This window comes from Poecilia reticulata, linkage group LG14 (genome assembly GCF_000633615.1).
Source record: "Poecilia reticulata strain Guanapo linkage group LG14, Guppy_female_1.0+MT, whole genome shotgun sequence".
Lineage (NCBI taxonomy): Eukaryota > Metazoa > Chordata > Actinopteri > Cyprinodontiformes > Poeciliidae > Poecilia > Poecilia reticulata.
The window spans coordinates 10,326,771-10,336,323 of NC_024344.1; the positions used below are offsets into that span (position 1 = coordinate 10,326,771).

A 9,553-nucleotide genomic window follows, 5' to 3' on the forward strand; every position below is an offset into this window, starting at 1 on the left:
TGTCGTATTGTAATACACTTCATCAGGTTCTGATGATAAGCAGGAAGTAAAGTCGTATAACTGTGATGATGTTCCTCCGATAAACTGCTGCTACTGTTTGTGTTCGAATCCACATCCAGGCAGTYGGAGGGAACTGATATTTGTGTCCTGAACGCTTCCAAGACTACAAATAAAAGATGACAATCCTTGTTAGGTAGAACATAAATGCGAGGTATGGTTTTATCTAACKGTGTAGATATGTAGAGCTGCCACCTCCCCCAGGCCCAGCAGCAGTCATGTAAACAGAAAGCGCTCTGGAGGAATGCTGGACTCTGTGACCTCCCGCCCTGAGCGCAGATACAGTGCACCGAGTTCAGCTGAAGCAGCCCGCCCCATGCTGCGCCTCCCCAGAGCTCCGCCTCACCCTACCCCAGCCTGAGGCCTCACACAGTGGAAAAAACACACYCMACTCACTTAACACTAAAGCCTCGACACACACATGCATGAACAGAGACACACACATGCACTTCCTCACTGACTGACGACTGCTCCTCACTTTTTTTACTCCACCTTTACTCAGCTGTCAGAACAGCAAGTTCATAGAGTTCCTTCAGTTTCGGGCTACTTTATTTGAGATATTTTTCAGCAAGTAGGTTTACTGTACTTTGTAAATATTCAGTCCTCCCTKACTCTCATTTTGATATTTCTTGGCTCTAATTATGTCCTGATTATCCTAGATAATGCAGGAAAAGTCTCTGTTCTTGGTCTTTTAACAGTTTTTGCTATTTCAATGTGTATTTACTCAAGGATTTAAAATAATTAAAAAAAAAAAATCCTTAAGAGGAGGAGAAAAAAAGCTTACTTTCACAAAATCTAAAAAGCTCCTAATACCCTTTATTATTAGTTAGATATGCGCACTTCTTTTAAAAACCACTGACTACATTTTGTTTGGAAAAGTTAGCACCATGGAGACACTGCCATCTGCTGGTGCACAAAATGGGGGAAAAACATGGAGTCCAGGGAAAGTGCAAAGAATTTCTATAAAAATAATTTTTAAAAAAAACAAAGTTATCAAAGAGGAAATATAAAATAATCGCAAAAAAGACTAAAAATGAGATAAGAAAACACARAATAAATTGAAAACCATTCAATCTGAGTGTGTTATACTTTTTCTMTGCCCTTTGCTGCAAAACCTTAGTTCTCTTGATCTACATGTTTTGCAATTTCCTGTATGTACTAATCTTATAAATGAAGTTGCTTTTGTCTAACGCTGGTCAATCTCTATTATTTAATTTTAATTTTAGGTAAGCTAACCTCCAGGCCATYTGGATTACTTAATGAAACCAAATTAAGATTGAATTTCCTTTTAATATGATTTCTCTCTTTATCAGGAAAAAAGTCTGGATTTGGGCTGGGAGCTCGGTATATGSTGGTTGCTGCTGTTATCCTCTTGTTCAGACTCAAACTCAATGTCTATTTGCCATAAAGCAAAAGCGCCGTGCCCTAGAAACATAAAGATCAATTATTTCAATTTTTAAAAGGATAAAAAGTTACTGTGCATCTTTATGATGCACAGTAATGTCCAGAGTRTTCCCCAAGTCTCGCCTATGAACTACTGAATAAGTGAATATAGAAAGTGGAAGTTGTGACGAATAATAAGGATAATAATCAGTATTGTGTTCGTTAACATTGTCACCTCACAGAAAGCAGGTTTCCTGTTCTAATTGTTAATTTGCAGGCCCTAGTGTGTGTTGCTCTCCCTCTGTGTGGGTGTGTTTTCTCCAGTAACTTTAGGTTTGCAGTTGACTGTAGAGTAAATTGGTCAGAGATGTTTGTGTTTGTTCACTGTTTGTCTTTAYATCTCTGTGTTGGCCCTGTGATGCGCTAATGACCTATCGAAAGGGTAAMGTTTCCACTCCACTCGCCCATCGCAAACTATGACAGGTTCCAAGCCATGAATAACATGAAGCAAATGCATAAAAATATATTACATCTATTATTTTAACAATTATCCTGCATGTTCTGAWCATTACTCATTTAGTACTTGACATATTCTATGACAGGTTTATTCTTTTGTGCCAATCATTAAATTCCCTCCGAATGTAGGGAAGCCTACACACACACACACACACTCACTGACTGAGACACTGAAATATACTCTGCTACTTTAAACAGATGTTCACCAGATGTGACATCCAGCAGGTTAGTAAAGAGCTGGGCATATTGCTGAGCATTTTGGAGCATACATCTTTAGACACTAGTTGTCATTTTGCTGCAACAACTCTCAGTAAACTATGCATGCATGTATACAGTGCCTGTGCCCACATGTGGACAGGTGGTAGCATACACACCCACACACGCACACACACACGTCCAGAGTCTTGCACACTGAAACACACAATCACAGATAGCAGTTTGCTGAGAAAACGAGGAGCTGTCTGGTGCCATAGCAACCAATGCGGATATCCCACCCTTCTCAAGCAATAGAGGAGAACAAAAAGCAGACGTAGTAATGACAGATTGACAAGACCTGAATGAGATCTTTAAATATAAGTGCAAAAGTGAGGGCATTATATTGCGGATATGTTAAAATCGAGGAATAATCAGAAAGTGAAACACGGAATGTAAGGGGTAAAAGCGGAGAGCACACAATAATAGCAAAGTAGAGCAATTAAAATACTTTTAATATAGAAAAGCTCTCTGGGGCATGTCTGTCTGAGCCATGGCCTAAAAATATAGTTGCTCTCGCAGTCTGTCTCTGCTTGCCTTTCTCTACCATGACTTCCATTTGAACTGCTGTCTCATATGTAATACTATTATTCTGGCCCATATATCGGGTTACATAACACTCYGTACCAAATCCTGACCTCAATCTGCGAAACAGCCACTCTTGCTCTGATCTGAATATTAGACTTCACATTATCACTGGTGTATGTGGAGCACCATGGCAAAAGCACAAAGAGTCAGTGGATCACAGCATCAGTGTTCGACTGTATTTTACCGTTTGGACAAATACATCTGTTTCAGTCGTTGTTTTTCATTTTGTTTAGGTGGCTGAAAGAGCTCTTGCAGTGGACGGAGAGCGCCAACCAAGTCCCACTGGTAAGTTGAATCTTCACAGAGCTTTATTTTTCTGTCTGGCCTGCAGGTGAAAATCACACCTACTGCTGTGTGATAGACTACAATATTGGCAGAATCGCTGTTGGAAAACTCACTTTTTCTCATCGCTATCTGCCGATTTTTGGTGTGCTATGTCTGAGAGACACTGAATGCTGTTGCATCTCTCTACTACTTTATGCTAGTGTGTGTGTGTATGTGTGTGTGTGTGTGTGTGTGCGTGCGTGTCTGTGGATTTATCCTGCATGCTCATGCAGCTATTTAGATTGGTGTTGTACACATTAAGTGACTCAAAGCAGTGACGTGACCCAGTTTTGTTGCATTTTTTGTGTGCGTGCGTGTGTGTGATGTCAGCCGGATTTGCAAACCTTTTTAAGCTTTGATGAGCTATCCTAAAGTGACCTTTAGCACTTTACTGTTTGGTGGTTTTGGCGTAGATTTCAGAAAAGCAATCAACACTGATTATGCTAATGATTATAAACTTGTGGAAATCTTGCTTTAAATAATTACTTCTAAATGTGGGCGATATGGACTTAAAGTTTTATCTTAACATTTTGTGGTACTATTGCTATACCGATAAAAGTGACGATAAGAACTATTAATTCATTTTTTGGGCATGACACGGCAATCATTGCACCACAAACACAATATCTGCTCTTGAAAAACATTTCCATTTTTAAAATGCCTCTTTAGGACACCAGAAATGTTAAGAAGTGTCATTTGTATCACAAACTGCACACAGTAGCTGCATTTAATCATATTTTTAAATGCATTCATATTTATTGATAGTCTTATTGAACAAACTGTGGAAAAACTGGTAAAAATAACAATTCAGACAATGTAGAAATATGGCGGGTTTTAAACATTCATTGGAATTTATCGTGGTAACAATAAATATCACAATCAGAACTTTATCACAATAATTTATAAATTATACAATAAATGCTCACTCAGTTGCATTTTCCAGAATAAATACATGTAAGGAAAAGTGATATACAGATGTAGAAAAATACACTGGCACCCCTCTAAAGACGTATGAAAAGCTTTAATGTTGTATGTTATTGCAGAAACATTCTTAAATTGCCAATTTTTGAGAAATCCAGGCTTTTGAATATGCATTGACAGGGGAAAAACGTGTTTAAAAAAATCACCATTGGCAGCGTTATTGGTATCGCTGCTGTTGATACATTCTACAACCTTCTTTCTTTCCTTTATTTGACCATGTAAAACTTCAATGAGATACAGATTTCATTTGCAAGAGGAACGTGGGCAGAAATCTGCAACACATTACGACCTGGTCACACAAAAGTAAAACTACTGTAACCATATACACGAGTCTAAAACAAATTATAAAACGGTTTAAAAGCAGTGACCTTGATTGATAGAATTACGTTGCTTGTTTTTGAGAAGCGCTCTAAATAATTCCAATGAAATAAGATCCTGCTGAAAACCAGACGGCACTGAATCTCCTCCTATAACGTTTAACAAGGTTGAAGCACACAGAGACACAGATCTTTCACCACTCATCTTTGCACATTCTCTCTAGAGCACGTGTGGGCAGCTCCAGTCCTCAAAGGACAGCGTCTTGCAGAACTTGGTGACAGGCGGAGGGTATGACTCAAACGTTTAAATCAGGTGTTTTAGCACATCTAAAACCTGAAAGACCCCGGCCCATGAGGAGCAAAGCTGTCCGACCCGTATTGTTCAGAGTTCTGGCTTCGTTCTTATGCTCTCTTCTGTTCAGCTCGTCCCTCAGGATGCATCCCTTAGCATCTCTGTCTGGGGACTCCGATGTCCATTATCCAAGGGCAAATATTGAATTGTTTAATGTTGTTTCGGAATAAAATGGTGCGGCAAGCATTGTGATTCATAATGATGATGATAAGGGACGGATCTATCCGGGTTCATCTGTCAGAGCATCAGTAAATATTAAATTCAAATGCAATTATTGTTTGCTTCTCAATATTATAAATGACGCTATATATCAGTATTATAGAACGTTATGCAGAGCCTAATATTAAAAAAGAATTATATCATCACTTTTATCATTTTTGGAATAAATGCCACAACATGATACAATTTTAAGCCTACATCCTCCATCCTTCAGGTCAATGGTAGTTGATTTATTTTGTCTCTGGTGAAACATTTCTGCTCAATTTGGCTGAAGGTGTTGGATTATAATTTTTGCCGAAAGATCCAACAATGACCCGAATCAGTTTACTGTTAAAAGTCCATATGAGTTTTGTAGAAAATGCTCTAGCACTGCTGAGTTCACGATTACAGAACAAGAGGCCCACAGCACTATAGATCCTCTAGTATATTTCACAGTTAGCATGAGGTGTTTTCTAACATAGTCCTTGTTTCGTGTCAAGCCCACCTGGAGTGTTTGTTACAGAAAATGCTCTACCTGGAGAGTTGTTTTTGTTGGTAGGACGAGAAAAGCTTCTTTTTTTGCTGGCACACCTCCCAAACGACCAGTTGGCATGAAGATGGCATTGTGKGGTTGTTATGGAGACTCGGTGACTCCAAGACATCGGTTTTTGCTGCAGTTCTCTCACAAAAAGTGATGAATTTTTTTTTCCCCCCTTCGTAACCAAGGTACTCACCGTGCATGCTGCTAAACCTAGACTGCAAAATAAATGATTTCCTTGTTTGAATTTTTTCTATTTCCAGGAAAAACCAAATATGTTAAAGAATATTTGCTTAATTTGGTTCAAGAGATTTGTTTGGGGTGACAATTGTTGCAGCAGCGATTCCGTGCTAAAAACTCAAAATAAAAATTAGATTTTTCAGTGGGAGTTTATGCTTCTGCAATAAAAAGTGAATGCATTAAAATGTTTTTTCTTAAACCACTGATCCCAGCAGATTCATATGTGCCTGTTGTTGCTACCCTGTCCCCATGCTGGTGCTGTGTTACCTGGAGTGGCGAAAAGTGCTTCTTCCCATCTCTTTAGTAGCGAAACCCCACCTGAGCCACTCATCTGTCTGCCTGCTCATTTACGCCCAGGCCTTGGGAGAGTGTGGTTGGTGAAGTGTGGAGTAGGGTTGAATTACCAGCCAATAAGACTCCTTATCCTGACGGTGCTTGACACATGTGTTCAACCAATCACAGAGCACTGCAGCAAAAAAAGAAGAAGCAGTAAAGAGGGAGACAGAAGAATAAATACAACAAGAATTTATTCAAAATGCGGATCTGGGCTCTCTGCTTTTTGGGTCAAATGGCCAAATAGCAAATTAATTCAGGTCTAGTTATATGTGACATTAGCTATTATCTTACATTTTAATAAATTCAATTATTCTTTATCTTAAAACTTTAATTTTGATACGTGCAGATGTCCAGTGTTAAAACCTCGCTGCTCCATTACTACTAATAATGTCTGACTTTTCTGTTGGAAAAAGGTTTTTCCGCTCACTGGTGTGAAAAGGACAAAGAAAGGGGAATACCACAGGGAAAATGTAATCTGTGTTTAAAAAAAACWAACGTATTTGTGACTGAGTTGCTTGTCCTTTTCATTTTGGGTTGAATTGACTTAACTTATCAATAATCTAAAGTAGACAAACGGTACCACATAATGAATGTGAATGACAACATCTCACTGTAGTCCGTACATTTTGTTCGGGAAGCGAGCGGAGCAGAGTCTGCCTGGTGTGTCTCATTTAGTTTCAGAAGTCTTCAGCGCCTCAAAAGTGTGTAGTGCCTTGTTGTTACTGTACACCAGTCATAGCTCAGCCTCTGGCAGTTCTTAAAGAATCAACAGAGGAAGGAAGGATATAGCTAATCAGCTTATAACCCGTCAGCTCGGTCACAGCAGATCAGAAGCCTCTTTCCATGTCGGCTCAGCATGGTGGTCCGGTCTTCAGAAGACTCCTGTCAGGTATCGGAAACCATCAGAACGACGTCTATATTCACAAGCACTTCACTGGACGTGTCTCTGTTTCCTATACTGGTAACAAGTCCAAAACCAGTGTTTAATATACATTTACACGACAGGGAACTGAATCAAGARCCGGCAGTGATTGTTTTGTTGAACTTTTATCAGAACACAATTTATAACTAATTGAATTAAAGAGATAAACATTATAACTCCTCTTTAAAGTTTAATGTTACCATTGTCTTGTTAGTACCACCGATTTTATTATGAACACATTAATCTTTAGCCTGTTCAGACTCAGAATCAGATGGGCTCAATTTATCTCCAGACTTGGATTTACTTAGCAGAAAACCAGCTTTATCACTGCAGCATGGAGATTATGAAAGATGTTTTTTTTGGCTACTATAAACGGGTCATATCTACAAAGTCCCTCCGAAGATAAACAAGACATAAAAATAAACTTTATAATCCATTTGTCTTCTGYGACTCAGACAAGCTTTATATGTCCATTGCTTATCTGTTATGTCTGTAATATTAGATTTAACRTGATTGATTTATATGAAGAAAGTGTCTTTATGGCTTAAATAATATTGTTTAATTATTTGAACAAGTAATGTTTTAAAACTGGTACATAATCACACTTTTAGTAACATTTTAAAATGGTTTATTTGTGGAATCACTATGTAGTTTTTTTGCTTCTAAATTTGTAAATATCTTGGTAATATCACAGAAATGCTGTTTATAGGTTCACAGTCCTCATATCTCTCAGTCTGCTCTACACAAACAAATATAAAAATGACACTTAATTTAAGGGTTTTATGTTCTTAATTTTCCATAAAATTTTCCAATTGTCTGTTTTTTTTATTTTCAGTGGGTAAAGACGAGCAGGGATTCATGGTGTGTGGCTTTTCTGTACTTGATGTAAGATTTTAGTTTCATTAGAACCTCACCAGATCATTTATAGGACGGAAATCTGAGTCTATATTTGGCATTTACAGAAATCAGGTGAACCTACTTTAGCTTTCTGATAATGGAAAGAATTTGCTTGTGATCTATGTATTGTTTAAAYACCTGCAAGCACAGCAGTCGCATTCAAGGATTTTTGCTTTTTATCAACATTTTCATTTCATCTCAACGTGTCGCTTTCAAAACTGAAGCTGGAGGCTCCGTCAGAATATTCTTTCTTTTCCCATTGRCCTTTTTTTAAACCTCATTGTCTTGTGCCTTCACCAGAAAATCTTACAGTAGTGTTGGGATACTGATGAAAAGTTTTTCTTATTTATCATTTCATTTTTGATTGAGTTTTAGTATGTAATAGTGCAAATAACTGTGCAACATTGATGAACAGTAGCAGACCACTGTTTTTCTGACCACAGCTCACATCTTTTCTCTATTTACAATCTCACACCTGGAGATTATGAGTGCCGTTTTTTCCCCTGTGCATTATTATTAATTTGTATGATGAATAGTCGGCTAGTGTTCAGAATCAAGCCAGATTCAGTCCAAATCCTGRAAATTTTTTATTTTTGCTTTATTTTTCCTTAAATGCATCTAAGCTGAAGGAAATCCCCTTCCTTTTCTGTCTATAAACATATCAACAAAGTGTTATGTATATTTTTTTTAGTTGATCCAAACTTATTTAGGTTAAGCATGYACACTTTGATGGATGCCTGATGAKKAGCTTGTGATATTTTCTCTTGGCTTTGAAAACTCTAAACTATGTCACAAGTATTTTAATCTYTGACCTAAACAAGGTTTATAAAAATGACTTTGCATATGTTTTAGTCAGGTCACACCTGTAAAACAACAAGATAAAAACAATTAGTTTTGGCCTTAATTGCCTTAATCAGTGCGGGTAACTGGATTTCTCTTTGGAGTAATAGTTTGTTTGTAGCTTTTAGCTCTGTGAATCTTCAGCCCATATTGTACAAACAGTAGAATATATAATTTTTTGTTTTTGTCAGAATATTTTGGTTTACTTCAGTTGTTGCTCCACAATAGCTTATTTCACTCCTTCTGGATGCATTTCTAGTGAATTAATGTCTTTGGATTTGTGTTTTAGAAATATTATGAGCCATTGTCCAACCTTCTGTGGTTTAAAATGCTATCTAGGAAAATATGTAATATTCGTATATTCTCAAATGTAATTTTTTTAATTTAGTATTGATCAACTACATCGGAGGAATCACTTCCTAGTGGTTATAGAACGATTCACTGAAATGAGGTTCGTCTTTGAACTTCTGCGTAAACAAACCATAGCAGTCACAGTTGATTCATATCCAAAACCTTAGTAATGGTTACTTGAGCTCTGTTGTGGTTCCTTGTACCATTTCCCTTATTGCAGATTAAAAAGTTTTACTAATCTTATTATAACGCTAAAAGGCTTTTTCATCTTTCAGTGCAAATTTTTGGGAGATTTCCTTATTAAATTACCCATAACAGAAATAAAATGAGCAGCAGATGCCCACCCGGCTCTGTCCGTCTGAGCTGTTAATATCTGTCTGATTTGAACTTGTGTGTGTGTGTGTGTGTGTGTGTGTGTGTGTGTGTGTGTGTGTGTGTGTGTGTGTGTGTGTGTGTGTGTG

General features: G+C 37.6%; 1 protein-coding gene across 5 annotated transcripts in view; it reads left to right on the forward strand.

Moving 5' to 3' along the window:
• LOC103475800 (sorting nexin-19-like) overlaps positions 1–9,553 on the forward strand; it is a 142,820-nt gene that overhangs the window by 19,435 nt on the left and 113,832 nt on the right. For 3 of the 5 annotated variants that reach the window (XM_017308583.1, XM_017308582.1, XM_017308584.1), the window contains exon 2: positions 3,030–3,081. The gene's annotated coding sequence lies outside the window, so the exon portion shown is untranslated. Of the gene's footprint in view, positions 1–2,876; positions 2,942–3,029; positions 3,082–9,553 lie in introns of those variants that run through there. The other 2 variants (XM_017308587.1, XM_017308588.1) reach the window with 1 other exon arrangement.